Here is a 6,151-nt window from a genome sequence, read left to right as displayed (position 1 = left end):
TTACATGAAAAATATATTCTGCTTATGAAGGAAATACAAATTAAATCCATAATAGCAAACTACTACACACTCAACATTCAAAAAACTAGATCATGGCATCTGGTCCCATCACTTCATGGCAAATAGATGGGGAAACAGTGGAAACAGTGGCTGACTTTATTTTTCAGGGCTCCAAAATCACTGCAGATAGTGACCGCAGCCATGAAATTAAAATACGCTTACTCCTTGGAAGGAAAGTTATGACCAACCTAGACAGCATATTGAAAAGCAGAGACATTACTTTTCCAACAAAGGTCCATCTAGTTAAGGCTATGGTTTTTCCAGTGGTCATGTACGGATGTGAGAGCTGGACTACAAAGAAAGCTGAGCACTGAAGAATTGATGCTTTTGAACTGTGGTGTTGGAGAAGACTCTTGAGAGTCCCTTGGACTGCAAGGAGATCCAACCAGTCCATCCTAAAAGAGATCAGTTCTGGGTGTTCATTGGAAGGACTGACATTGAAGCTGAAACTCCAATATTTTGGCCACCTGATGGGAAGAGCTAACTCACTGGAAAAGATCCTGATGCTGGGAAAGATTGAGGGCAGGAGGATAAGCGGATGACAGAGGATGAGATGGTTGGATGGCATCACCGACTCAATGGACATCTGTTTGGGTGGACTCTGGGAGTTGGTGATGGACAGGGAGGCCTGGCGTGCTGCAGTTCATGGGGTCGCAAAGAGTCAGACACAACAGCGACTGAACTGAAATGAACTGAACTGAACTGACACACTCACTAGAATGGCTAAAATTAAAAAGACTGCCAACACCAAATGTTAGAGAGGATATGGAGGAGCCACAACTCATATACTGCTGGTGGGAGTTCAAAATGGTAGAACTACTTTGGAAAATATGATATCAGTTAAACATAAGATCAAATATATACTTATGATAAAACCCACCAATCCCATTCCAGAAATTTCCAAGAGAAATGAAAACACAGACTTCTACATAAATGCCCATAACAGTTTTATTCACAACAGCCCCAAACTGAAAATAACCAAATGTCCATCAAAGGATGAGCAGATAAACAAGTTGTTATACAAGGGTGTAACACTCAACAAGACAGAGGAAATTATTACTGTGCAACAGCACACATGAGTCTCACAGATATTTTTGCTGAGTGAAAGAAACCAGACACAAGTAGGTAATGTAAGTGATTCATATAAAACTAAAAAAGACAAAGCTGACCTACAGGGATGCAAAATTAATCAGTGGTTGCCAGGAATGAGGGCATGGTTGGAGACTCTGACTGCAAAGGAATAAGAAGAAAACTTTTGTGGTAATGGAAGCATTCTGTATCTTAATTGTGGTAATGGTTTCACTGATGCAACCCTCTAAAAAAAACTTAAAATGGGTAAATTTTGTTATAAAATATACATCAATAAATTTGATTTTAAAACATATATATGTTGGGACTTCCCTGGCCGTTCAGTGGTTAAGAATCTGCGCTTCCACTGCAAGGGCACAGGTTCAATTTCTGGTTGGGGAACTAAGATCCCACATGCAGCATGATGCTGTGAAAAAAACAAAAACATGGTGTATGTTACTTCTTATTTTTCAAATAAACAGACCTGAAAAAAAAATAGAAAAACAACAACCTAAAGGCCCATTCTTGGGTAAATCAAATCAATATTCTGCACATGTATAGCATGGAGCACCATGTAACAGTTAAAGCAAACTGAAAGCTCACCTCTGCATAAGGAAGCGGAGAAGGCAATGGCACCCCACTCCAGTACTCTTGCCTGGAAAATCCCATGGGCGGAGGAGCCTGGTAGGCTGCAGTCCATGGGGTTGCGAAGAGTCGGACACGACTGAGCGACTTCACTTTCACTTTTCCCTTTCATGCATTGGAGAAAGAAACGGCAACCCACTCCAGTGTTCTTGCGTGGAGAATTCCAGGGACGGGGAAGCCTGGTGGGCTGCCGTCTATGGGGTCGCACAGAGTTGGACACGACTGAAGCAACCTAGCAGCAGCAGCAGCAGCAGCATAAGGAAGGGAGGTCCTTGTACTTACAGCTTTCCTTTAGGACTGGCTACAAAGCGGGCAGAAAGATGGGCTTGAGGGGGGTGTGGAGTTGAGTTATTAACACCAGCTGAGCTCAAAGAACATCTGAAGGCTTCTCAGTTTACGTAGTGTCCAGAGTCACAGTGTGTGTCCAGGTGACGGTAGGGGTAGAGAACCCACCTGCCAATGCAGGATACATAAGAGCTGTGGGTTCAGTCCCTGGGTTGGGAAGATCCCCTGGAAAAGGGCATGGCAACCCACTCCAGCATACTTGCCTGGAGAACTCCATGGACAGAGGAGCCAGGCGGGCTACAGCCCATGGGGTTGTAAAAAGTCAGACACGACTAAAGTGTCTTAGCACACACAGAGTAACTGGGAGTTTGCAATCCCATCATGAATCAGGATTGTCATTGATTTGGTGTCAAGAAGACTCACAAGCGCTTGCCCTCAATGAGCATCCAAATGTTGAAGTCAGGGTTCCAAACCCCGTTCTGCACTACCTTGCTGATTTCCCTTGTCCGGCCTTCAGTTTCTCAATTTTTGATGTGGGGAGGTTGGACTGGATGAAAGCTTCCTGCAGCTATGACACTACGACATTGAACATTTCCAGGGAATGTCTGCCCCTTCACTCAAAGCTCAAGGGCTGTGCTTACTTCACACACACCACCCTCCCAGATCAATTCCACAGGGAGTTTATGTCCAAGGCTGTAAATAGCTGGCTATTTCTATCCTACGTCATCCTTCCCATCTGGGTTGTTGCAGAAATTCCAAATCCTAGTGAAACTCCATATTTAGGCAGGGTCCACATGAAAGGCATATCATGTCACATCAAAAATGTTCTCCCCAAACTATATTCATTGACATCTTTATCACGAGAGTATTTTTAAAAGCACCAAACTATAAACAATCAAATGGCCATCAACTGGGAATGGAATATACAGCCTATAAAGACCATAATACCACAAAAGTTTATGGTATGATGAAACTTTTTCTTTTTTTTTGGCCAAGCCATGCGGCATGCAGGATCTTAGTTTCCCAACCAGGATCAAACCTGTGCCCCCTGCATTGGGGAGTGTGGAGTCTTAGTCACTGGACCAGCGGGGGAAGTATTTTTTTTAAATGTCACTTTTAGAAAGCATATAACACTATATGTGCCTTATGACTACGACTTGGTGAATATGCATAGAAAGAATGAAATGTTCCAGGAATTTTGTTTCTTTGCTGTATCTCAAACTAGTTGAAGCCTAAGACAGAATGAAATGACTTGTGCTTCTGAGAGCTGAAGCTGAAGGACCTCACATTATGTGACCCGAAGTCCATTTCTTTCTGGACTGTTTTCCCAGCAAGGGCTCTCCTCCTGGGAGACAAGGATGGCAGTCAACAGCTCCAGGTTTATCTTTTTATTGATCTAGTAATATAAGCATAAAGTAAGAGCCTCTTTCTGGCAGAAGTTTCGAATTTCATTGGCAAAACGTGAGTCATGCACCCATTCCAGGGCTGGTTTCAGGGGTGCAGCCTCTTAGGACCCTTAGTCTGGTTTAATGCTCTGCTGTGGCATCTTGAAATTCTTAAGAATTTTTGAATGAGAGACACTGCACTTTCATTTTGTACTGGGCCTTGCAAAGCTGGTCTGGACTGAACCCAACTCAAATCCCACAGTCTGAGAACAAGAGGATTGGTTCCCCGGTAGAAAATAGGACACTGTTACCAGGAGGAAGGGAGGCTAAATAGAGAAACAGCAGACATTCACCACAGATGCTGACAACAGTTGGGCTAGGGTAGTGCTGATTATTACAATTTTTATTGATATCATTACTTTGCAATGTGTCTCTATTTCTCATTTAAACACACAAAAGAAAATCCAGTTCCTCTCTTAGAAGTGAGAGTTGTCAGAGAGGTGAACTGGGGTAAGGAATCGAGCTCCTACATGGGGGCTGCTCCAAAGCTTCCAGAGCTATCCAAAATAGTGCTGGTCCCAACCTCATGCTTAAAGTCTGGAGGGGTTGAGATGGAAATATCCGAATGTGATGGATGATTCCATTTGTCACCCACTGAAGTACCCTCCCTGGCCCTGGCTTCTGAAAGGCCTCCAGACTGCTATCCAGAGAATAGAAAAGTGTGGTAAAGATCCCTAGAGAATCCTCACTTGTCCATGCTGTTTGAGAAGCAGATAGGTTTCTGATATCTTCTCTCCTTTGACTCCTATGCTAAGCCTTATTTTTACTCCCCTCTCACTGGGAACAAACCTGAAGTTCACTACGCTGTGCTTTCTGCCCAAGTTCACATCCATAGAAAGTAAAAAAGGGATTAGAACCTATATATATAAACTCCAAAGTCCAAGCTTTACCCTCTAGATCTTTTCTGCCCTAACACAGGAACCAGATCTTGAAATTTCTGGCCTCTCTTTCTTTATGTGACAGTGAAAATATGCCTAATCCTTCTCAGGTAACCTCAGGGCAACATCCAACTTTCTCTCTCCCCTGCCAAGACCAAATGCACCGCTTGGTGGAAGGGGCAGGGGGATCAGTGACAAAGGCCCAGAAACCTACAAACCCTCCCAGACAGAAAGTGATCTTGCCTCACTTGTGAGAAGGTGGATGGAGGCCCTTTTCCTTGTTCTCATTTTTACTCGCCAGGTCCTCCTCCCCATGGAAGACCCTGTTATTATCTTCACTTACCAAATACTGTTTGTTCAGTTTCCTCCCGGGGGATCCTACATAACTACTGCCTAAGTGAACTGGAATACATTTCCTAAGGAAGTTTCTCTAGGTACATATCAAGATTGAAACTGTCGAGTCCACAGGTGCAAGGCTGAAACCAGACGGAGGCAGTGAGGCACCCAGAGTGCACGCGTAAGAAGGCCAGGCAGGTGGAGGGTCGGCTGGCACAGTGAGGGCCTTACTTTTCTCACCCTGGTCTGAGCCCTGCAAAGGTACCTGCATAATGAATTACACTACATCTGCCACATGCTTCTCCCATCCCTCCACGACAGCACTTTATACCATATGACCTGCTGAGACGTGTCAGTTGGCTGGGGTAATGTGGCACCTCTTTCCTTTACTTTGCCTTTCTCTGATCACCAATGAGGGTAAGCCTCTTGAACTCCTTAGCCAATCTGATTTATTCTAGGAATGACTTATTCATATCCTTCGCCCATTGTTTAAAAATTATGTTTCCTTTTCATTGACTGATTTTTAGGAGTTCTTTGATTATTCTAGTTATAGCTTGGAATATAAATGTTAGTTTAAGACATGAAGAATATTTTCTCCTATCTCATCACATATATGTTGATTTTGTCTACAGTGTAGCAACATTTCCCATTTTGGTGTCATCAAATCCATCACTTTCCTCCTCATGGATTAAGCTTCTGAGGTAATGATAAATCCTTTGCTATCACAGAGACTTTATCCTATGTTCTAGTTTATTAGCATTATATCCTTACCTTTACAATAAGGTATTTAATTGATTTAGAGTTTATGTATAAGGTCTGAGGTAGGGATCCAATTTTATTTTTTCTGCATTATGGAAAAAAAATCAATATTCTCAGAACCATTTACTGAATAATTTAGATCTTCTCTAATCATTTGTAATTCTTTTCTCTATCACATACCAAGTTATATAAATGAATTCATTTTGGGCATTTCGAACTATTCCATTCATCTATTTGTTTCTATACCAATATCACAATATTTTAATTACTTGGTCTTGTAATCTGTTTTAATGCCTATAGAGCAAGACCTTCCCTTTGTTCTTCTTTTTCAAATTTGCTCTTAGCCTACCATGGACCTTTATTCTTCCATATACATTGTAAAATCAGTTTCCCAAGTTCCAACACAATCAGGCTAGAATTTTTTTTACTGGAATTGCGTTGAATATATAGATCATCCTTCCAACGTTAAGATATCCCATTAGTTATCTATGCATTCAAGTTTCTTTTATATATATGTATATTTGAATTTTAGAGTTAGAGTCCTAAATATCTTGTGCATTTCTTGTTAGGTGAATTCCTAAATAGTTCAGCATCATGCAAGTTGTTTTTATTACAGTTTCAAGAAATATATTATTGTCGAGAGAAGGCAATGGCACCCCACTCCAGTACTCTTGC

The sequence above is a fragment of the Capricornis sumatraensis genome, chromosome 20 (assembly GCF_032405125.1).
Source record: "Capricornis sumatraensis isolate serow.1 chromosome 20, serow.2, whole genome shotgun sequence".
NCBI classification, from domain to species: Eukaryota; Metazoa; Chordata; class Mammalia; order Artiodactyla; family Bovidae; genus Capricornis; species Capricornis sumatraensis.
This window is presented reverse-complemented; position numbering follows the sequence as displayed.